At 42.0% G+C, this 25,361-nt stretch overlaps 1 long non-coding RNA gene across 7 annotated transcripts in view; it reads left to right on the top strand.

Annotated features, from left to right (window-relative positions):
* LOC124240959 (uncharacterized) overlaps positions 1-25,361 on the top strand; it is a 49,414-nt gene that overhangs the window by 8,098 nt on the left and 15,955 nt on the right. For 6 of the 7 annotated variants that reach the window (XR_006889060.1, XR_006889064.1, XR_006889063.1 and 3 more), the window contains 2 exons: positions 12,763-12,879; positions 21,332-21,457. This is a non-coding gene — a long non-coding RNA (uncharacterized LOC124240959). The remainder of the gene's footprint in view (positions 1-12,762; positions 12,880-21,331; positions 21,458-25,361) is intronic. The other variant, XR_006889059.1, reaches the window with a different exon arrangement.

The following is a 25,361-nucleotide window of genomic DNA, read 5'->3' as shown; positions in this document are numbered from 1 at the left end:
CAGGCATTCTGTCACCATGAGGAAGCCAGCCTTAGGGTGAGCTGGACAAACAGAGTCAGATCAGAGAGTCGAAAAGGAATTGGGTCCTTGATGACAGTGAGTTGATGAATCGAACTGACCCTAAAGCTTATACACCCTGTGGATTTTCATGTTACAGGAGCCAGTAGGTAGTCTATTTTATAAAGCCACTTGTTATGGTATTTGCAACATAACGAGCTTAACTGGTCTATTTAGTGGCCAATGGGCATTTGGAAAGATAAGACTGGATCTTAATAGAGTCTTGGGTTTTAGAGAAGTCAATTATTGGGGTTTGGGGTTATGATAGTGGATGAGATTGTCCAGGGAGCAAATGTCAAGAGAAAAGAGAAAATTATTGTATATGCAGAAGAGGAAAACAGAAGTAGGAGGACAGATGCGTCTCAAGAGCTAGAGGAAGAGAGGTTCAGGAGAAAAGGAGTTGCCAACAGTGGTCAAATAGGATGAGGACCAGATTTAAAAATTAGAGGTGATGGGGAGTTTGGTGGGTCAGACACTTTGTTTCCTACACAAAAGCTATCCCTTCCCCGTCCTTCTTTCTAGCAGAGATCCCTTGATCTCAGAAAAAGTGAGGCTATCTGACCAATGGGGTGTAAGGGCAAGTTTGCTGAGAGGCAATCACATGAGGAGAAATTCTGTTCATTGAGCCATTCAAGTCCCCTCACACAGTTGTGTACGGCTCTGATGTTTAGATCTGTAATGACCATGAGAAGAAGATGAAGAGGATGTCTGAGATACCAACCCACAACCCCATCATGGGTTACATGCTGAATTGCCAGCAGTGACCTACTTCTGGGCTTGTTTATGAGGAGAAATAATACAGTTTGTGGTTAAGCCATTGCCGGTTGGATGTTCTGTTACTTGCAGCCAAACACATTCCTAACAGACACATTTAGGAAGAAAAGTTTCAGTAAATTAGTGGCAGATTAATCAAACTCAAATGAGCTGATGTGTGAACTATAGGTAAACACGTATCATCAGAGACTATGGCATGATTTTGCAAGAAGTTGGGAGATTAAGGGGAAAAGCAGATGTAGTGTATATTGAGGGAAGCAAAGATGATTGGAACATTTTTTCTAGATTGCAAACAGTTGAATATGTTTCAGTTGAGGAGAAAGAGCTAGTGGTTAGGCAGAAATTAAAAATATATGAAGGAGGAGATCATTAATAAAACGAGGTACAGAAGGGAACAGGCTAAAGAGCCCAGGAAATGAAAGGAAAGTCACGTCTTCCTTTGAGGCAGAAAGGAGAATGTGAGCCTGGCTGAAGACGTGGAGAAGTTTGGAGGTGGAAAGAGAAAGGCCCCGGGGAGTTCATGCCTGGTGGTGTCTGTGTTCTTTGTGAAGTAGAATCAAGGTAGTTTATGCAAGGGAGATGATGGGAAATGTGACATAGGCTGTGGGGAGAGTGGCAAGGGTTTGGAATGCCTGTCATCAGAAGAAGTCGCCCTATTTATGTCTCCTTGCACTGTGCCTAGCACGTGGCAGCTTCTGTCTGTGGGAAGAATGAGTTGACTCAATATGACTAATAGGATTGTTAAATAGCAACAGCTGCCTCGCTGAGACGGGAAACCAGCCATTTATGGGGCTTTCTTAATAACTTTTATTTCTTGTGACAAAACAAATATAGTTTCATTGTAGAAAAGTTTCAAAACACAGATAAACAAAAAGAAAAGAAATAAAAATCAATCATATCCCACAAACCCAGAGGTAACCATGGGTAATATTTCATGCACATCTTTTGTCCTTCTTATGCATATCTATGCCTTTTTTAAAAAGAAAAGTGAGATCAGGCTGTGCATATTTTTTTATAATCTCTTTTTCAGTTGACAATTTTCTACAAATGTATTTCACATTGTTTTACATTCTTCTACATTATTATTTTAAAAAATGTATCTTTTGAATAAGTAAATATTCACATAGTTCAATTCAAAAGTTATAAAAGTATATGTAATGAAAAATTTCTTTCCCAACCCTGTCCTTCAGTTATCTAGTTACCCTTTCCAGAAGCAACTAAATATTACCCTTTTTTTTTTTTTAGTAAATCCTTCCAGAGATATTTTATGTGTCTCCAAGCAAATGCATACATCTTGCCCACATTTTTACACAAATGGTTAATATCTTAACAGTGTTCTGCACCTTACTTTATTAACTTAATAACGTGTCTTGAGGATCACTACAGATCAATGTGTATACAGCTTCCTCCTGTTTGAGGGCTGTCATAGAATTCCAACATAAATATAGCTTAATTTAACAAGTCCTTTGCTCCTCAGCATTTAGGTTATTTTGGGTCTTTTGGAATTTCAAAAACTACTACCCTCAACAACCTTCTTTCACATTGGGGCAATACACCTGCAGGATAAAGTTCTTGAGATGTCTTACTGGGTGAAAAGATACATGCATTTGTAATTCTGATAGATGTCATATTGTTTTCCCCACAGTTTGTACTGGTTTATATATTCCTATGCATAATTTATACAAGTACTTGTTTCTCTATATCCTCATCAATGAGTAGGTTAAAAATGTGTTTGACCACTGCCAATCTGATTGATAAAAATGATATTTCAGGGTACCTTTTTTTTTTGAGGAAGATTAGCCCTGAGCTAACATCTGCTGCCAACCCTCCTCTTTTTGCTGAGGAAGACTGGCCCTGAGCTAACATCTGTGCTCATCTTCCTCTGCTTTATGTGTGAGATGCCTACCACAGAATGGCTTGCCAAGTGGTGCCATGTCCGCACCTGGAATCCAAACCAGCGAACCCTGGGCCTCTAAAGCGGAACATGTGCACTTAACCACTGCACCACCGGGCTGGCCCAATGTTTCAGGGTACTTTTAATTTTCATTCTCTCATTATAGGCTGTAGGCTTTTTACCTATAGAGTCTTTCTATATTAGGATATTAGCCATTTGTCTATGACATGAATCACAAATATTTTTCCCAATTTGTCATCTACTTTTTAAATTTGCTGACTGTGTTTTTGCCATGCAGAAGGTTTTTGTTATTGTTGTTATATATATCAGTGTTTTATACTTCTAGATATAATTTCATAATTAGAAAGGCCTTCCGCATTCATATTATAAAATAATTGTCCTGGGATTGGCCTGGTGGTGTAGCGGTTAAGTTTGCATGCTCCACTTTGGCGGCCCAGGGTTCATGGGTTTGGATCCCAGGTTCGGACCTACACATCACTCATCAAGCCATGCTGTGGCAGCATCCCACATACAAAATAGAGGAAGTTTGGCACAGATGTTAGCTCAGGGGCAATCTTCCTCAAGCAAAAAGAGGAAGATTGGCAACAGATGTTATCTCAGGGACAATCTTCCTCACTAAAAATAATAGTAATGAAAAAATAATAATTGTCCCATGGCTTCCTCTGGTGCTTTTGTGATTTCGTTGATCTATTTAAAAATTTTTTTCTGGTATAATTTGTGAAGTGCGTACCCAATTTAATTTTTTCCAAATGATATCCAGTCGTCCCAACTCCATGTATTGATTTTACTTTTTTACATATACAATCATGTCGTCTCTGAATAAAGACAGTTTTTCTTCTTCTTTTCTGAGCTTTATGCCTTTTATTTCTTTTCTTACCTCATTGTACTTGCTAAAACCTCTAGTACAATATTGGCTGACGTTGGGGAAGTGGTGATCTTTGCCTTGTTCTGGATCTTACCTGAGAACCAACAGGTAAATGCCCAGCTGGCTATGTATTGCCAAATTGCTCTCCACAAAATTTATGCCAATTTGAACTACTCTGCAGTATGGAGCTGCCTAGGAAACTGTCACCATTAACTATGATGTTAGAAGTAGGTTGTAGGTGCCCTTTATCAGATTGAGAAAGTACCCTTCTATTCCTAGTATGTTGAGAGTTTTTAATCTTTTTTCGCTTGAAGAAGATTGTCCCTGAGCTAACATCTGTGCCAATCTTCCTCTATTTTGTATGTGGGATGCCACCACAGCATGGCTTGATGAATGGTGTGTAGGTCCATGCCCAGGATCCGAACCTGTGAACCCTAGCCTGCCGAAGTGGAGTGCGCAAACTTAACCACTACACCACCGGAATGGCCCTTTATCATGAATTTTGATGAGTGCTTTTTCTATATCTATGAAGATGATCATACGGTTTTTTTTCTTTTATTCTTTGGTGAATTATATTAATTTAACTTTGAATGTTCAGTCAACCTTGCATTTCTGGAATAAACCTAACTTGGTCACAATTTATTATCCTTTTTATATCTTGCTTTATTCTGTTTGCTAATACCTCATTAAGAATGTTTAGGGCCTGGCCTGGTGGTGTAGTGGTTCAGTTCACATTCTTTGCTTCAGAAGCCTGGGGTTCACAGGTTTGGATCCAGGGTGTGGACCTACACACGGCTCATCAAGCCACACTGTGTCAGTGTCCCCTTTATAAAATAAAGGAAGATTGGCACACATGTTAGCTCAGGGCCAATCTTTCTTACCAAAAAAAAAAAAAAAGAATTTTTATGTTATGTTCATGAGCGATATTGGTCTCTAACTCTCTTTTTTGTAACATCATTGCTATGTATTGATTTGAAATACCAGTTGTATACTACATTTCCATATATATTTGAGTCCGTGTCTGGGTTTTTATATTACATTCTGTTCCGTTAGTATCTGTGTTTCCTACCTCATTATTGTTAATGGATACATCATTGGGTATTTAGGCATTAGCTTATTTCCAGTGTCCTGCTATTACAGACAAGGCTGTAGTAAACAGTATATGGCCAGATTTTTTTCCCACTCCATGATTATATCCTTAGTATAAATCCTTAGAAGTTGATTAGCTGGGTCAATGGGTAGGCATAATATTTTTTTTTTAAAGATTGGCACCTGAGCTAACATCTGTTGCCAATCTTCTTTTTTTTCTTCTTTTTCTCAAAGCCCCCCAGTACATAGTTGTATATTCTAGTTGTAGGTCCATCTGGTTGTGCTATGTGGGACGTCGCCTCAGCATGGCCTGATGAGTGGAGTCATGTCCTTGCCCAGGATCCAAACCAGCGAAACCCTGGGCCGCCGAAGCAGAGCTTGCGAACTTAACCACTTGGCCACAGGGCCAGCCTTCTGGGTAGGCATAATTTTAAGAATTCAGCTACTTTGTCAACCAGTGTCCCATCAGGAAAGTAGAAACCATGCTAATTGTTTCAATCAGGGGACTTACTTAAGGAATGATTACTATTGTTGGAAGGGCTGAAGGAGCAAAAAGGAGAAGGTGAGATAGCCCTGGGTTAGTGTCTGCAGGCAGCCTACACCAACTCTAGGATTGTAGGAGCAAACAGGAGGAGGTGGCGTGCCAGAGCCCTGGTCATGCTCACTGCTGACAGTGATAATGACTACACTTGCCGTTGAAACCGCTGATGCCGCTCCTAGAGTCACAGCAGGATGCTGGAACCACAGTCACCCAGCACTGCAGCCCCTGGAACCACCAAAGGATATTCCACTGCTGCAGGAGACATTGCCAGAAGCAGACAGGGATACAAATGCCTTCTTCCTTCCTACCTTCCACTTGCCCTTCCCTCCCACCAGTGCCTCTCATTGACTGAACTTAGTCAGAAACGAGATGGCAAAGAAGTCTGGAAAGTAGTTTGTAGCGTCCAGCTCCCTCTGATACAGAACAGCAGGGCCAGCTTCATGGACATTCGACCTGTGCAGTCACACAGGACCCCATCCTTAAAGAAGCCCCATATTGTCACACTCTTGAAATTCTGAATACTTGATTAAAGGGTCTTATGTTTTTATTTTGCACGGGCCCTGCAAATTATCTAGTTGGTCCTGGAGGGCGGAGCATGGAAGGGCAAAAATGGAGCTGAGAACACAGAGGAAAATGCCAGGGCTGCTGTGTGTTGGCAAATTGTTCTCCACAAAGTTTACACCAACTTGATCTATGTACTTGCAGTGTATGGAGTGGCCTGGGAAACCACGAATTAGTTGCGGTGCCAATAGGTAAGTTCCTGATATTTCCCCTAAGCAGTTCTAAAAGCAAGAGCAGAGAAGTCAACAAACTGGATCTCTGGCCTCTCAACCCAGAGCGTCAGATTAGAAACCCTCCCTGAGCTCTAACAGACAATTTTCCTACCTCACCCCTACACGGTGGAAACAGATCTTGGTGAGGGTATTGGTTGTCATAAAATTCATATATTTTATGAATATATAAAATTCATATAAAATTATAGCACAGAAAAATATCTTCTAGGGCCAAGTAAAAGTTAAACATAAGAGTGATTTGAAATATATGAAAATAGTGCATGCACGTGACAGGTCAGAGTCATAAACACTGCTACCACCTCAGTTCTCTCATTGTTTTGTACACAAAACAAAATGTTTTGGGATTTACGCAAACATGGCTCACAACATAAATTTGTTCCAAATAATATTCCCTACAATAAAACTATTGTGTCAAGGAAATTGATGAGTGGATCTTTGCTTGAAACCCTGGTAAAGAAATATTACTTCTTGTTCATTATTTAGTTAGTGAGTTTTTGAGTAAAAAAGTTGTTATACCCCAAAAAAGAAATCACCATTAAGTGGTATAAATTTTCAAGAGCTGTTATGGTGAAAAGTTGCTAATATGTAAAAGAAAACATAAAAGAATGAAGAATGGATGAATGAATGAATGGATAACTTTAAGGCCCCCTGTGGGTAGGAACCCTTGTTGTATGAGAGAAGGCTGACAACCCTGGGAGCACACAATGGTGGAGGAGGTGATGGGAGACCAAGAGAGAAGCCTAGTGCGGGGAACAACATGGGGGAGAATTCTAGCCACCCTTTATTGATCATCCAGTGTATGCCAGCTGTAGAGACAAGATGATCTCATTTGAGACTTCATTCTCCTGCCTTGTCATTTTGCAGAAGGTTATACACTGTTTCTACTCTTCAGTCACCAGCCCTTTTCAGTGCACGATTCCAGTGAACATACGTCACATATTTACTAGGACCGTCTTAATTTCAAATATTCTGTTTCATTGTCAGTCACGTGTTTCATACTTTGGAAAACATGATGGTCAAAGACTTGGGGCAGGGCATATAATTTTTTAGTGTGAAGGAAAGGAAGGGAATAATTGTTAGTTCGTATACTTCTGGGCAGAATATTCAACTACGGGATATACTTATTGCTTTGCGCAGTTTTGTTTTTCTTGTTTTTTTAGATAAACTAGAAATGTTTGAAGTAAAGAAGATGAAACTCTCAGGCTTTAAGCAATATCATAACTGCTAACTCTTACCTTGAGTCCCAGCCTCCTTGGTTATGAAGTAGGAAAACAGGAAGCTGAGATGAACAAATGAGTAGAGAATGGAAATGTTATTCTACCTTTTAACCTTTTTCCTTCATTCACTTATGATGATAATTCTTTTCCAACTTTTCTACCAAAATATCCTAATAGTCCAGAAGCATGAACTCTGAGATTCTAAGGGCTTGACTCCAAGAAAAATAGCAATTTCTTATCATTCCTTTGAAGACTGGTGTTTTATTATAAAAACTCGCATGAATTTTGTATTAATGCTATATATCTATATTTATTTTAATATAATTTTTTATAATATGGTTTTTATTCTCACCCAAATTTAAGGGTAAAATTGTCACCCCGGGAAGATTTGGTGTATAGTATAGTATTTATTCAATGGCTTTACGTGTAGCGCCTACCTTCACTACTGCCACATTGCTGCATACTCCTAATTTGGGATACATATCCTTATGAGTTCAAGAGTAAATAAATAAAGAGAAAAAAAAATCAATCTTTGGAGCTTTGCTGCAATGATTTCAACTGTAATGATGTGTTTACTTACCAACAGTATGTAAACTCTTTCTTTAACTGGAAACCTCAGGGGAGGACGATTCCACCACACAAAGGGATCATTAAGCAGTGGGTCACCCAGAGTGAACCCTGTGATGGCTACCACAATCAGAATAAGGAGGAAAAATACGTAACTATCCTGTTAGATGAAGAGAAAACATTGGTTAGAATTTAAAATTTGTTCATTTAAAAATACTTAAATTAGGACTAGAAGGAAAAGTTTTTACACTAATATCCAGTACATTCCAAAAATCTATAAGAAACATGATACTTAACAGTGAAGTTCTAGAAGTATTTCCATTAAAGTCAGAAACAAGACAAGAACGCCCCCTTCACCATTCCTAGTCAAGACTGTGGAGGAAGTTCTAGATAATGCAGCAAGACAAGAAAAAGAAACAAAAGGCATAGGACTGGGAAGGAAGAGGGAAAATTTTTCGACATTTGTAGTTGATAGAATTGTCTAAACAGAAAGATTCAAACACACAAATAATTAGAACTAATAATAGTTCAGAATGGTAGCAGCTACAGTTCAACAGACTTACAGAAATCAAAACCTTTCTGTAAATCGTTAGCAATCAATTAAAATATGCAATTTTAAAAGATTCCATTCAAAATATCAAACAAAAATTGTAAGGTACTTAAGTTTCAAAATATATGTAAGACTGTACTGGAGAAATTTACAAAACATTTCAAGGGACGTAAAGGGAGATCTGAATAAAAAGAGGGTCTTTTATAAACTGGTTTCATAGGTGCAATGACAACACTTTAAAGATATCAATCTAAATTAATCTATAAATTTTTGCCGTTCCAAATAAAATCCCTGAGGTAGCTTTGAAAAGTGTCAACTCAGCTAAGCAGGAACTTTGTTACCCAGACTTCCTTCATGGAATAGTCCTGGGTTAGGATGAGCCATAAGAAAAGTTTGTGTGAAGATGGGAAGGTGGAGGCGAAGCAGAAGTCATTTTTTATGGTCTGAAGGTCAGTTTTGGGCCAAGAGCTATTGCAACTCATGTAGTAGCAGTGGGACCAGCTCTTTGTGACAGATCTGTGGTGAAGGGTGCCAGTTTATCCTGTAGGTCATCCCTATCATTGAGGTTAGGGCAATGAGAGAAAGACATGCGTTTATCCTTGTGGGCTGGTAATTGTCTCTGCTCTTCTCTATTCATCTTTCCACACTGCTGGCTTTGCTAACTTCAGGTCCAGCATCAGACACAGAACCAACAGCCTCACCTAGAATGCTTAGCTATCTCCTACAAATGTGTAAGGTTTAAGCCCTGCAATAAATCCCTATTCTATATCACTGATAGTGGGTCTGTGTTTCTGATCAACTCCTAACTAATGCAATCTCAAACAGGCATTTTGTAGAAGTTGATGGGCTGTTCCAGAAATTAATTTGGAAGATGAAGAGCCCAAGAGTAAGTCAAGAGAATTTTGAAAAGTTAAAGAAGGAGGCAGGGGGTATTTCTGTCCTAGCAGACACCAAGACTTATATAGCATTTAATCAAAACAGTGTGATACTGATGGAGTGATAAAGCAAAAAAGACCAATAGAACAGAATAGAGAGCCCATAAAGACACTCAAACATATGTGAAAACATAATGTAAATGATAAAAGAGGTCTTACAAATCAATAGGGAGAATGATGGACTGTTCAATGTTGCTGTGGCATTTGGATATCTTATGTAAAAAAATATTAAAGTATAGCTCTATTTCCTATCATACTAAAAAATACATTTGCGAATAACTAAAGCTCTAAATATGAAAAGAAAACTTTAAAAAGAATTAGAGGAGAACATCACTCAAGACAAGAAGGAATTTCCTAAACAAAAACAAAAAATTGCAACCATAAGTGAAAAGTTGACAAATTTAGCTATATTGAGAAAAAGAAAAAAACTTAGTCTAAGTGACAAAAGACACCAAAAGCAGAGTGAAAATACAAAGCACATCTGGGGAGAAGACTTTGCATTACACACAGTAAACGAAGGATTAGCATCCACAAAATGTGACGAACTCCTGCAAATAGCTGAGAAACAACCTATTAACCAAAGCAAAGGAGAAACAAGGAAAGAATATAAACAGGCCATTCACATAAGATGCTCAATCTGACTGGTTATCATAGAAATGCAAATTAAAATTAAAATGAGATATTATCTCTTACCCATCAGATTAGTGAAAATGAAAAGTCAACAATATTAGTGAGAGTGTGGAGAAAAAGGAAACCTCCCATATTGTTGGTGAATGGAAATTGGGAGAACCACGATAGGAACAATTTGGTCATATCCATAAAAGTTGAAGATATATGTACCCTATCACCAGGCATATATCCTAGAAAAACTCTCTCAAGGATTTCATTACAGTGTTCTGACAGCAAAAAATAAAAACCAAAAGTCTGTTAAAAGAAGAATGAATAAATAACTTGAGGGCTATTCATGTCAGGGAAAGCATACAACAATTAAATGAATAACTTAGACCTACCTGGAGCAACACAAATGAATCTCACAAGCATAATGTTGAAATTTATCAAAACAAATTGCAGGATCCTATGTACTATTTTTAATGAAAATTTTAAAAACACCCCAAACAATGCCAAATATTGTCTCTGGATACATATCTATGTAGTAAAAATATAAAAAGATAGAATTAAAGGATAAATGCAGATTTCATGATTGTGGTGCTTCTCAGGAAACAAGATCAGGGAAGGATCCAGATAAATTTCCAAGTGTGGACATAACATTCAGAGTAAAGATTCAAAGCTAATATGGTAAGGTATTAACATTTGTTAAATTTCAATGGTGGGTACTATGGTTTATGTTATTCTTTTCTGTGATTTGAAATTTTTCATAATAAAAAAAGAGAAAAGCATTACAGTGGTGTCATGAACTGAATGTTTATGTCCCACCTACGCTCATATTTTGAAGCCTTGATCCCCAGTGTGATGGTGGTTGGAGGTGGGGCCTTTGGGAGGTAATTAGGTCATGAGGGTGGAGCCCCGTGAATGAGATTAGTGCCCTTATAAGAAGAGAAATGAGAGAGACAATCTCTGTCTCTCTGCCATGTCAGGACACAGCAAGAAGGCAGCCATCTGTGAACGAGGAAGAGAGCTCTCACCAGGAGTCAAATTAGAGGCAGGACACCTTGATCTTGAATGTCCCAGCTTCCAGAAGTGTGAGGGATAAATGCCTGTGTTTAAGCCACCCAGCCAGTTGCATTTTGTTATGGTAGCCTGAGCTGCCTCAGACAAGCGGACACCCGTGGCTCCTCCCACCCCGACCTCTCCCGGAGACGTGAGCTCTGCAGAGAGCCAGAGCATGTGGTATGATTTTACCACCCTGAGGACCTTGCTCTGCACATCAGCCCAGAAGGCTACCATCTGGAGTCCAGATAGGAGATTAGTCAGAAGTGGGATCCCCTCAAGTTTCCAGTGGAAAGACCCTCATGTGTTTTGCCCACTGGGAATTCTTTCTCCTCCCGCAAGACTGGCCTGGGTCACGCTGTGGTGCGTACTCCCTGTGGACTTGGAAACCAGAATGTCAGATGTCTCATGTGCAGCCGTGCTCCTGCGTTGATTCTACTATGTCAGGACAGCCTGACCTCACCTGGGCCTGGACAGCTGCGGCTTCCTTGGCCCAGGGTGTGTTGGGACAGTCAGCACAATGGCCAACATGACTTTCCTCTTCCTCACAGCCAGCGAGACTGTCACCCCTTACCTCTATTCCTACTGCCTCAACTCAAAACAATCTGGAATGGAGCACTGTTTCTCATATTTGCCATCTACCTGACATACGGATTCCTTGAAAGGCAGATATCTGATTCTCCCCTCTCTTCATCTTCCTCTTCTCCCTTCTCTGTTTTTGTATTTGCTTCTCTGGTTTCCACACATGACTTTATTGTTTCACTGTGTGTCCACTTTGCGCTCTCTGGTCTGTCCCAGTGCTCTGTTTTTTTCTGATCTCTCTCTCTCTTGTATTTCTGCCTATTTGTCTTCTCTGTGGCTCCCCACTGCATGTCTGTGAAGAGCAGTGACAGCTTCCCATCCCACAGACCAGTGGGAAAACCAGAGGGAGCTCTGAGTGTGAGCATTAGATGGATGGAAGTGGAAGAACACAATAAATGGCAAAACAATTTCAGCATTGCAGGACCTTAAATCCCAGGAGATGGGAGCCCTTGAAATCTCATGTATCTAAGTTGAATTTTATTCAAGACTTTCTTAAGCTTTCAATTCTATCTAAGACATTCTGCTGAACAGGTCTAAGTGTTTCCCATAAGCTCAAAGATTAGTGAGAGTTGCGACAGAGATGGCGTAGAAGGCTAATATAGAGGTTCTCCCAAGTATCTGCAATGATAATAGGAACCTTCTTTGGATCACTAAGCAATGGTCTTCAGCCGACTTGTAGTTTCCAGCTCCTAGGGTTTGGTGTTTGTAGTTGAAAAGGTTTATGACTTTTCCAAGGAGGCAACTTCCATATTACAAGGTCTATAAGTGGGTTTTGGATTTGACTGAGGACTAATAGAATCTACTGACCTGACAAAGTTGTATCATGGTGTTAGGCTGATTTCAATAAATTATAAATTGAAGCAGCCATACAGAGTGAGGCCACCCATTCAGCCCAAGTTATATGAACAGTGGTTTAAGATGTCAGTGCTTTCATAGTTCATATTACCATGCTGGAATGGAAATTTTACTCTACACAGCCACTTAAGGGGGAATATAGTGTCTGAGTTATTTTTAAAAAGCAGTCTGTCTTAACGCTTTTATACTTGCAGTGTTTTATAAGCATCTCTGTCACCTGAAATGGAGGCAAGCATTATCACTCTCGTGTCATGGATGAAGAGATGGTGCAGACGTTAATCGACATTCACCTTGCAGGGCAATGGCTGAGTCATTCAGGGTCACAGGTCTCCTTTTTTCTGCTTATTCTACAGGAGAGCATCACCTTGTGGTCAGTGAGTTCAAACTCCCGGGCTCTGCTACCGATGGAGACAGTCTGTTGTCGACCTTGAGCGACTTTCACATTCTCTCTGGATGCCTGTTTCCTTGCTGTGAGTTTGGACAACAAACACATACTTATGATTGTTTTCTTTCTTTCTTTTTGTCTTAAAAATCAGGAATGATGGATTGCCAGTGAATCAGAGGTGAGGGATTCCTATGACATAAAGCACAGAATCTCCAGGTTAGAAAGGATCTGGAAAGGGCAGCTGGCAGGGTGGGCCTGAAATGTAATCTTACAGTGGAATTAGTGAAGGAGTTAAAAAATAAAGATTCTTGAGCTCCTTCCTACTAAAATGGAAAATACTAATATGAGGACCAGGAGTCTATAGTTTAAAAAGCGCCCCAGGTGATCTGGTGCAGGTTTAGAATTCGTGGCTTACGTGGAACCAACCACTCCAAGTGCATGAGACAGGGAACAGGCTTTGCAACTGCTGAGGGGTCAGATGTGCACTTCAAATAAATGGGCCATGGCATCAGAAATGCAGCTCCCTTAAAAGCGATTGAGCAGATGGGAGATGGACTGGGCAGAGGTGTTGGGAAACCCTGGACTCTGTTTTTGCCAGGAAGTCCTCCAGCTTAAGTGTGGAAGCCGGAAAGAGCCTCGAACAGAGCAAGGCTCAGTTTCAACCTGCTGTGTGATTTGGGTAAGCCACTCCCCATCTCTGGACCTCAGTTTCCTACCTGTAAAATGGGAGTGTGGACTCTTTGATCTCTAAGTTGATTCTATGACACTTTGAAATTTACCTAATGTCCTTTTTGATGTGAACTTGCTATAACTCCAAATGCTCTCCATTATCTTAATGTTCTTATATAATGCTTTGTGGACCCAGTGCTTGTCCCACTGAATGTGTTTTCAGTCGTGGGCATCCTTGAGTGGCATGAATGCTATACCCAGCCACTGAGTCAGTGCGATTGCCCATAGAAATCAAAGCATTCCGAGGTGATTCCCTGCCATCTTAGGCTGCAAAAGCAACCTCTACGAAGGCAAGTTCCAGGGAAGAGAGGCAGAAGTCTAGGTTGCAAAGGCATTTGGAAAAAAAGGTGGTTTGATTTGGAGGGCGCTAAGTATCCTACCAGCCATCTCTGCTCCAGGTGAGGGTAATTCTATCTGCTGCTGCTTCAGGTGACCAGAGAAGGCTCTATCAACTGGCAAAGACAATGCTTTCCACTGACCATGCTCGCCTTTCCCCTGAGTGCTGACCGCTGTTGGCCAGAGAAGCGTGTAATGGTTATAGTTGTTGGCACCAGTGTTGGCTGCTCAGGCCGTAGCTTGGCCAATGAGACGAGGCTTGGGAAGGAAAGACTGGCTTAGCAGCAGCACCTTTGTAGGCCAGAAATGATCAAGTGTTCACTATGATTGGAAAGGAACCAAAAGAGAACAGTTCAGGGAAGAGAGCCCAAGGCTAAGGAGCCAAATAGTAGGCTTTACTGGGTTTTTGTTAGAGTCAATTAAATTCAATGGAGGAAACATTTATGGAGCACCCACTGTATGTCAGAAACTGTGCAAGGCTTTAGGAATTCAAAGGGGAACAAGCAGGGTCCCTTTCTTTAGGCGTTTATAACCCGGGAGGGAAGTTCTCCATAAGAGAGACAGAATGTATCATCTAGGGGTGACGGCATGGCAGGGGGAGGAGCTTACACGATCTGGGCAGCAGGAAAGGGAGGCAGATGAGGTGACGTCTGAGTAGGACTTTGCTTGGAGAAGAGGGGAGTGGGCAGGACTTCTAGGCAGAGGAGACAAAATTAGCAAAGGCAAGAAGGTGTGGAAGAACATGGTGCCTCTGTGAACTGGAGAGCTGATGGGAGGTGTGGGGGCCATCCGGGTACACAGGGGAGAGGAAGCTCAAGAGACCTAGCCAGGAGCTGGGCTCAATGTGTCTGTGCGTGCAAGGGCTTTAGCAGAGGCAGTCTCTTATTAAATCGTCACATTTGTGTTTTAGAAATATTGTCCTGGAAGCAGTGTGGAGGATGAGTGAACAGAAGGGACAAACGGAACCAGGGGATACATTAGGAGGTCAGGGAGGCAAGGCAGTGGTGGAGAGGCTGGGTCATATTCAGTATTGGGTCATCGAGTGGATCCGAGGGCTGTCTGGATGTGGGCAGCGTGTGAGAGGGAGGCACAACAGATCGTTCTTGGTTTTCTGGCTTGGATAATGGGCTCCAGGGATACCCCTCTCCCTTCTGTTCTTGCGCCTCCCCCACGGCGGGGTGGGTGAGATCCCCCACTCTGCTTTTATAACTTTCCAAGATAACTTGGAAGCTGGTGGTTGAGGGACACCCTTTGAAAAACGATGAGTTCTTAGAGGCACCCAAAAGAAGAAAATACTTGAAAATAAACTTTAGCTAAACTTTTTTAGGGACTGTGTATTATTTGACTATTATTAATCTTGAAGAAAGTACACATATATAATTGTGAAACATTACTCACATACTGAAAAGCTTACAAAATAGAAATATACAACTCATCGATTAATCACAAAGCAAACATTACTGTCACCATCATGTTGGGCTGGAAATGCGGGCAACACGGCGAGCACCCCGGAAGCCCCTTTCATGCCCTGTCTCGGCCAAAATCGTCTTGTCCCAGAGTCCCACCTCCCTCCGGGAGAACCATTATCCTGATGAAAGCACTTAAAAAAAATAAAACTAAAAACCACTCATTTCCAAATGAATACAACAAAAGAAAAAGCAAATCTTTCGTATTTTCCTTTTTCCAATTTAGGTTAATTCTTCCTCATCTTCCTAGTCTGATTGAGTTTAAGGATCCTGACAGTCATTTGGTTCAGTACCTACAGGAGTAACAAAACTGTGGTCTGGGCTGCTCTTTGCTCTGTGTCTATATAAGCTAAGCTGTGGTCTTGATCAATTAATCACCTCTGTAACTTTTTGTAGCTTATACGGCTTTGAGTTTACAGAAAGTCCATTTATCTAGAGAGAGGCATTCGCCTTTGTATAAACAGTGGTGAGTACACCCCGAACCATCTAAAGGGAGAGAGGAGAGGAAAAGAGGATGAATTGTTGAGCCTGGAATCTTAACATTTACTTATTTAGGTTCTGCATGTCTTTATAGGCTTGAGGAGCTATTTCTCCATCCCTCTTCCTAAAGCTGCTGCTTTCTTAACGGGCTGTTAGAATTGCAGGCTCCAGCCACCTCTGATACACACAACACTTTCATTCACTGCAGAAGGGAGTTTTGTGTGGAGAGAGGGTCTACCTAAAGGAAAGAGTGGACGGCCCAGACGTTTGATCTGCTAGAGCGAGCTACATCAGGAGAGGCCTGGGCAATGGAGCAAAGCGTTAGGAAGATCTGGAAAGATGGGAGAATTGGCAAGAAGGCAGCAGCCCCGTCCCCCTCTGCCATCCCAAAGGCAGGATGAGCCAACCTCTCCAAGTTCACATCAAGGTTTACGAGGGTCAGCGTGTTTGTGCAAGCCTTGACATTTTCACAAATTGCTCTGTAGTTGTTTTTATTAGTTTTCTTCCAGCTGTTGCTCCAGGGCCCTTCTGGCAGCCGGGCCTTCCAGGCCAGCTTGGAATCCCTTGTTAATTGACTCAAGTCATGAAAAGGTGCCATCTGCTTTGAACTCTTGCCTGTTCCAAAGCTGGACAAATCCCAGGCATGCACCATAGGAAAAGCAGTAATGAGGCTCACACCTCCGAGTTTAGAGTTTAGAACTCTGTCTGGTCAGGTGTTAAGGGCAGAGGTGAAGGGCGAGCCCAAGGGGACGGGTTTGAAGAGTAAACAGACCCTGAGGCTGTACTTCCTCCTGGGTCCTAAGCGATGACGATGACGCCAGGCTTGGGAGGAGATTTCACAGCAATCCTGTCAAACCCCTCTGGTGAATAGCATCATGATGACCCAAATAAATTCACAGATATCTGTTACTCCCTGTGTTTTCACTTCACACCAGCTCTCCTCAGATGCACCTCAGCTTGGGAAAGAGGCCTCGGTGAGAGGTTTCCTGTGAAGCTATTAGTTTCATCCCACTTCATAGAGAAAAAACAAGAATATCTTAAGGAGGTTTAGGAAGAAGGACCACTATCACCACGATGCAACACCTGATGTTGAAACGCTCTTTTCATATTTATTATTTAAAAATGATGGCAAGGGCAGTGTCAACAGAGCAAAATATTTATTGACTTTCATGAAACATCCCCCAATTACAACGTTTTAAAAAAGTGTTAGATCAACTGTAGTGTGAAATTGACTTCTGTCTCCTCCAGTACAATGTGTAATCAGACCTTCTTTCCTTGATAAATTTTGATACTTTAAAATGGACCCAGGTCCAAGCATGCTTCTTAAAGTTGTATCCTACAGAAGGGCGTCCAGTATGCTGTTATTTGTTTATCAGGAAAGATGAATCACTAGTGGAAATAAGAAAATAGCGTGTTTGCTAAGGCTTGGAAAGATTGTCAGAAAATGTGGCACCAGTGCAGGGCGTGGTTGGTCGGGCGTGGTGGCAGATGGAGGGAGAAGCCGTAAGTTAAAACAGATTTAAGAGGCATATTCATCATATACAATGTGTAGACCTTGTTTGAATCCTGATTTGAACAAACTAACGGTAAAACAAACAAAGACAATCAGGGGAAATAGGACAGTGACTGGATATTTGATGAAATTAAGGAATTATTCTTTAAAAAAAAAAAGAGAGTTCTCATCTTTTAGAGATATGTACAAAAATATTTACAAATGAAATTACATGATGTCTGGAACTTATTTTGAAATAACCCAAAGGGTCAGGGAGGGGTTTAGTGTATGGTAACAGAAAAGAGGCAAGAGGTGAAATAAAATTGACCTTGAGTTGATAATTGTTGAAGATGGGAAATGAATATGAGAGTTATGGGTTTGTTGTATTATTCTCCCTGCTTCTCTGTATTGAACATTTGTATTATGCAAAATTAAAAATGAAAGTCCTCAGGGGCCGGCCCCAAGGCTGAGTTGTTGGGGTTCCACACGCTCCACTTTGGCAGCCCGGGTTCAAGGGTTAGGATCCCAGGCATGGACTTACTCCACTCATCAGCCATACTCTGGAGGCATCCCACGCACAAAGTAGACGAAGACTCGCACGGAAGTTAGCTCAGAGCTAATCTTCCTCAAGCAAAAAAAGAGGAGGATTGGCAACAGATATTAGCTCAGGGTCAATTTTCCTCACAGAAAACAAAAAGTGAAAGAGAAGGACCTCAGTGGGCTCTTGTCACGTATGGTTAGCTTTCTTATGTAGAGGAGGGAAAAGGTGCTGAAGATTTCCTCTCCAAATGGTCATACAATTTTTACCTTTATTAATTTTATAATCAAAGAAATCTCAATGAGCTCTTTCTAATCTTATGATTCTTTGATTATACGATTCTGTGAAATTGCAATCAGTTGATATCTTGGCCATAACAGTCATCAGCTCTGACCTCAAATTGAGGTTGGAGAGGAGCAGAAAAGGAAGGAATAGCTTCTCACTGAGAAGTTGGTTTTTCACTTACACAAAGTCAGGGATCTGGTCTGAATATTTGTAATGGGATGTGGAGATGTGGGACAACAGAATGCTATGCTTTTGGGGACTTAAATAAATGTGGGCGGGGAGAGTAGTTCCGGTTTGCATGATAAACTCATTTTAAGGAAACTCTATATCCTAGACTGAAAAATAATTTATTCCTTAGACCGGATTTCCAATGCTATCACAACTGTATTAATTACCCATGCTGTGTAACAAATTCCCCCAAAAATTTGGTGGCTGAAAACTGCAAATATTTATTATCTCACAGTTTCTGAGGATCAGAAATCTGGGTGTGGCATAGCAGGGTGCTTGTGGTTCAGAGTGTCTCCCAAAGCTACAATCAAGGTGTTGTCTGGGGCTGTAGTCATCTGAAGGCCTGACTGGGGGAGGGTCTGCTTCTGGGTTCATTCACATGGCTGTTGGCAGGCCTCAAATCTGTTTCCAAATTCACTCCTGTGGGCCTCTCTGCAGGGCTGCCTCGCCACATGGCAGCCAGCTTCTCCCAGAGCAAGTGAACCAACACAGAGCATGAGAGAGGGAGCATCATATGGAAGCTGCAGTCTTTTTATAGCATAATCTTGGAAGTGACAACTGATCTCTTCTGCTGCACTCCATTCTTTTTTTTTTCTTTTTAAAATTTGGCACCCGAGCTAACATCTGTTGCCAATCTTTTTTTTTTTTCTTCTTCTTCTTCTTCTTCTTTTTCTCCTCAAAGCCCCCCAGTACATAATTGTATGGTCTAGTTGTGAGTCCTTCTGGTTGTGCTGTGTGGGGAGCTGCCTCAGCATGGCCTGACCAGCAGTGCCATGTCTGCGCCCAGGATCCAAACCCGAGAAACCCCAGGCCACCAAAGCGGAGTGTGTGAACTTAACCACTAGGCCATGGGACCGGCCCCTGTACTCCATTCTTTAGAAATGAGTCACTAGATCCAGTGAGGGTGACCAATTCATCCCCAGTTGCCCAGGACTTTCCCACTTTAACACTGAAAGTTCCACATCTTGGGAACCTCTTCAATCCCAGATTTTTACTGGTCATGCTAAATCTAACCTACACTCAAGGCGGGGAATTATACAAGGGCGTGAATATCAAGAGGTGGGGATCGCTGAGTGTCATCTTCCAGGCTGGCTACTACAACAACCTTTCTAAGATTTAGTTCTCGTCATTACTGAAAAACGATGCCTGCAAGCCATTTCCTGATTCATATATCAGAATATATATCATATACCAGTTTTTTAATGATATAATGAATCACATTAAAGTGGATTGAATAAATACGTAAACCAACTTTAGAAACAGAATTTTATTTATGGGGGAGGGATAATAAGATTTATTATGTGTGTGTGTATAGTTTTTCCAATTTGGTCATTATTTCAAAGCAAATATTGATTTTGGTATACCAGTTCTGTCTTTTGCTTTGACTTTTAGAATTCCTGGCTAGATTTATGATCTCTTTTTTTTTTTTTTAAGAAAAATTAATTTTTAAATTATCCCCTATGGCTAGATATTTTAATGATTTTGAATTTTGGAACATATTTTAAAATTTTAAACCCAGCTTTGGAGTTGACCATTTTGACTCTGACTCAGAAATTCAAATTATTCATTGGTCCATTCAAGCAATAGATATTTATTAAGCACCTACTGTGCGCTGTGCTCTATGCCCAGCCCTGAGGATACAGCGTTGAGCCAGCAGGACTTGTTTACTTTTTGTACGTCATGGACCTTGGAGCCGATTGGGTCAGTAAAATAAGGTGTCCACCACCGTGGGCTTAAGTGTCCCTCTCTTGCACTCTTCTGCCCACGGCTATCTGCCGTCTAACTCTTCATGGAAAGTATCCATTTGTATACAAGTTTCTTCCACTACACTGTGCGCCCCTTAAGGGCAAGGAGCATGTCTTTGCTCAATCTTTAAAAATAAAAAAAGGTATCGATGACTTCTAATATGCTAGGCCCTCTGCTGCATCTTGATTAAGAAAGCTAAAAAGCTCTGTTTTCTTGGAGCTTCCAATCTAGAGGGATGACCGACAGTAGACAAGCAAACAAACCAACAGGGTTATACGTGTGCTAAGTGCCATGAAAGAAAGAAAGGGTGCCAGGAGAGAACTAGGAAACCCTAATTTGGAAGGATTAATGAAGGAAGACCTGTCTGAAGAAGGGCACTGGAGCTCAACTGAGACTGGGACGGGGAGGGCCAGGCGTTCACGCAAGGAGCTGGGTAAGGGATATTCCAGGCTGAGAGAATAGAGTGTGCAAAGGCCCTAAGGCGGGGAAGGGCTTAGAAAATTCAAGGAACAGAAGGGAGGCAATAGGGCACCAGTGTTGTGGGGAAGGGGGAGCATGATGACTGTGAAGATTGGAGAGGCATATAAGAGATTCATATAGGACTTTCTAGGACTGGAGAATTTTTGAATTTATCCTAAAGACAATGGTATCCCCTGGTGAAATTGTAGGCAGGGAGTCACTTTGCAGGCAGGGAGTCACATTGTCTTAGTCTGGCTTCTCCTAGAAGCAGACCATGAGTGAAGCATTAGGATGCAAGTAGTTTGTTCAAGAGATGACCCCAGGAAGCATCAGTAAAGGAGTGGGGAATTGAGACAGACAAGGGAAGATATCCAATAAAGGCTGCATTTTAAACAAAATTACCACTGTGGACCACTGAAGCTTAATTGCTCTGGGGAACTCTGGAGGCCACTATAGAATGTGCCCCTCGAATTATTCCTCTTGAGGGGTGAGAGAACTGAGGAATTTATATACCCAATCTTGCCAGCCATTGCTTGAAGTCTGTTGGGGGATAAGGAATGTCTTGTAGGGCATGGGCAGGCGTTTCTAGCCTGCTGCAAGGGTGGGCAAAGCAGCTTCATGACCAGAAAGAAACCTCTGGTAAAAAAAGATAGGTTCTGGAGTTTGGAAATTGGGTTAGTGAACAGGTTAGCGGTAAAGGTGAGGGTACATGGGGAGGCAGTGTCTACTGCAATCATGATCCAGTGTAGGAGTTAATAGTTCCCTCTGGTTCTTTCAGTGGTGAATAAACCAGGAGCAGACCAGAGTGAAAGTGGGAGACCAATTCAGAGGCAATTTCAGTGGTCCAGGTGGGAGAGGATGGAGACCTGGACAAGATGATGGCAGATGGAGATGGAGAGAAGAGGTGGGCTTCAGATTCACGTTGGACATGGTGTTAACACCTTGTTGATGGTTTGGACATGGGACATGAGAGAGAAAGGAATTTCATGAGTGATTTCTGGCTTGAGTATCTGAATGGGTGGTGGTGACATTTACTGAAATGGAAAATGGGGAAAGGGTTGATTTTGGGTCATGTATTTATAATGACACAGTTGGCACAGTCATGTGACTTTCTCCAGCAATGCTTAGCTGGCACAGAAGAGGTGGGCTGTAGGTTTCATCCACAGGTGAGTATTTGCCAGGACTGGGCAGCAGGAGAGGAGTAAGGGAGCTGAAGGGACTTGCAAGGGAGTCATTAGCAGACTGTTGGACTAGGAACTCTAAACTCATTGACAGGGAAATGAAGGCAGAAAGGGGCAGTTGGTCAGAGACAAGATGGTGGAACCAGTGGGTCAACAGTGGGACTATTAGAGAAAGTAAGCTGGAAGGATAAGAGCAAGTGGTCTTATTCATCTTGGTACCCACAGCTCCTACACAGCTTCTGAAATATAGTAAAAGCTCAGTAAATAATTGTGTTTAAACTGAGGTCATTGTTGGCCTGAGGATGGATCTTAGAGGGATGGGGTTGCACCTTTCTCTAGTCCTCTATTTCTTGGGTTCACTGGTCTTTCTGAATGAGTCCATTCTGTTTCTCTGTTCAATTTTTTCCTTTGGGATCAGCACACAAGAACTTCTCTGCTTCCAGTCCCCAGTGGGATATGAACACGATAGTTACTGCTGGGCTGTCCCAAAGTCACTCTGTGCTTGTGGGAAGCTGGATGGACTGTGGACTGATCTCTGGACATTCATTCGTTCATCCATCCATTCATTCAATAAACCCTCACTGAGCAGCTACTACATACCTATCTCCTTGCTAGGTTTTGAGTTAACAAAATGAATGAATGAGTAAATGGCCAATAAAGTTTTGTTCATTAGGGAGCTACAAATTGTAGCACTTGAGTTTCTGGACTTGAACTTTTTGGGTCTGTCCATCATTCACAGTCATATTGAGACTAAAGGAGGGGACAGCCTTTATTCTTTAGCCTGCTGTGTTGTTTTAAAATTTTACCAAAATGTGTAATACTCTGAAGACACACAACAGAAAGAAATCTTCCCATGGTGTCTAAAAATGTACAAATGCATCTCTCTAAGAGCCGGGGTCAGGTCAGCAGTTATGCCTTCATCAAGGGTGGGATTCAGATTCTCACCCCTTTAACATTTTTAAAACCATGACATATTATTTTTTTAGGATGGTTTTACCTACCTAAGGGTAATGCTCACCAATTCTTCTTCAGAAGTTGCGCTGTCTTCCACGTGAGACATTTAATTTTAATTAATCGAATCAGCCATTTGTTTTGTTTTTCCAAACCCTCCGCCACTCCCAGGTAATCTGAAGAAATCTCTCCCCAAAGGGAGCCAGGTTTTTTCGTGCTCCGGTGTCAGCCCTTTCCACTGTTGCCTCCAGCAGGTTGGAGGGGCCAAGTCTCAGGTATTTGCTGAGCGTCTGGCACAACGGGGTGCATAAGCGCTGTTCATAAATTCTGGTGTGACTAATGGATTGATATAAATCTCATTAGGGCTAGGATTGTGCCTCTGTCCCCAGCACCTAGAACAGTGCCTCCTACCATTAGGTGATCAATGAAAATGTTTGTTGAATGAATGCATGAGTGAATATTACTGGGGACTGTTGAGCTTTGTAAATCCAAAAATGTGCTCTAGGGTCGACTCATTTGATTCCCTTCCAGCTTTCAGCAGTGATATGAAATAGGGCTGTGATTTTAGAATGTTTTGCTTGTGCTCTGCATCCTTTTTTGGGGAGGTGGGGAAGAGGTTAGCAGGCCGAAGCATCCTTAACCAACACACCAATCTGAGCTGCTCCTCCTCATCCATTCTCTATCTTGTGGAAAGTACCACTCCAACCAAATCATTGAAGTGAAAAAAGAAAACAAAGCTGGGTTTAATTGTTACTCCTATCCCTTACACAAGAGTGCCATGACTGAAAATACAGAGGGGCAGCCTGAGGGGCTGTAAATAGAGAGACTAGAAAGTTAGGAAAGAAGACTCTGAAAGAGCATCACTTTTGGAGCCTTTCTTGAGGATCTCCTCTGTCACCTGCAGCTTGCTCTGTGTCTTGGCTTATGTTGGAGGAATGCTTACTCCTCACTCATGATGCTCTTTCCATGAGAAGGGGCCTTCTGTTCCAGCAACAATGCTGGCCTTTCCATACCCTTCTACTCATTCCTCCCAGGAAAGGATAGGTGACATAACAGAGTGGTGAGTTTGAGATAAGGAATTGAGTTGTGTAGCCCAGTCTCTGCCTCTCTTGGGACTGACCTGTCAGCAAAGAGCCCCATTCTGCTCTGCTCCAGTATCCTCTATAGAGGGCAGGCTATGTATCTGTTGGGGGCCTTGTAATCATGCAGTGCTGCCTGCGACTGGGTGGGTAAGGCTGCCTAATTTTGGGATTCAGTACTAGAAAGCTCATTATTGCTGCACACCTAAGACACATCTTCCCACCCAAACTTGATGAGTAATGTCATAGTCGGATTAGGCTGCTATTAGAAAAATACCATGGATGGGGTGGCTTAAATGACAAACATTTATATTTCACAGTTCTGGAGGCCGGGAAGTCTGCGATCAGGGTCCAGCATGGTTGGGTTCTGGTGAGGGCTCTCTTTCTGATTTGCAGATGGCTAACTTCTCCCTTTGTCCTCGAGTGGTGGAGAGCAGACAGAGAGGAAGCAAGCTCTCTCATGTCTCTTCTTATAAGGGCACTAATCCTATCATGAGGGCTTCACCTTCATGATCTAATTACCTCCCAGAGGCCCCCTCTCCAAACATCGTCACACTGGGGTTAGGGTTTCAATGTATGAATTTTGGGAGCACACAAATATTCAATCCATAGCAAGTAATAAGGATGAGTTTTTCATCTCCATCTGCCTGACTCCTGTGGCTTTCTCTCATTTGGTGCCAAACTTGGGTGAGGAAGGGACCCCCTCAAATACCAATAGCTGAGGTCTAGTGTTTGGATGTTGGGGGGTTGATCTGGCTGAAAGGGACAGAGAGAAGCAGGTAGAGTTTCTTTGGTTCAGTGCTTAACCAGTTTGCACAGAGCAAATCCCCTTTTCTTTCTATGGGTGCCGCATCTCTCTATGCCCTAGCTCTCAGCGCTGTTGCTGCTCCTTCCCTCTGCTATGCTGCTTTGCTGCAGCCCTTGTTTTCCAGCATCCTCCATCTGATAACATCACCGGGAGAGAGGGGAACGTTAGGAACAGAGAGCAGGAAGAGAGGGCAGAAGTGTTCCCAGTAGTAGCCCTGCAGGCAGCACCCTTGTTTAGTGCAAACTGACTCTTCTTCAGCCAAGCAGATGCTTAAGACTCAAGTTTCATTAGGCTGAATTCCTTCCCATAGGGCACCTTGGTCCCTCATGCAAATGAAACTCTTCATGAGACAACCCCGATAGCTGAAGAGGCCATGTCTGAGTCTGATAACGCTCTGTATAATATATGTAAAACACACAATAATGCATACATACACACCTACATTTTAGGATGCAATGCTACAGGTGAATACATATATGCACAAGGAAGCATGTGTGTACGCATACATTTGCTACATATAATAAAACAACTCTTCCCCAATTAAAATTCAAAGTCAATAAAGGTAAGGAAGGGACTGTTTCTGTATTTCTGCTGTCCTCAAGGTTAGCTCTTCGAGTCAAGCCTCTCTTCCAAGTCGGGATTTAATTTCCTTGGAAAGATAGTCTATGGAAGGCAAGAAGTGCAGGACCTGGGTCCTTTTTCTGACCACGTCTCTGGCTGTATGACCTGGAGCACAACCGTCCTGCTTCAAAGCCTGCGTTTCACTGCATAGTACGTAGGGTAGAGGCT

This window comes from Equus quagga, chromosome 6, assembly GCF_021613505.1.
Source record: "Equus quagga isolate Etosha38 chromosome 6, UCLA_HA_Equagga_1.0, whole genome shotgun sequence".
Taxonomy (NCBI): domain Eukaryota; kingdom Metazoa; phylum Chordata; class Mammalia; order Perissodactyla; family Equidae; genus Equus; species Equus quagga.
Note: the sequence above shows the minus strand (reverse complement) of the source record. Positions and strands in the feature narration are given on the sequence as shown.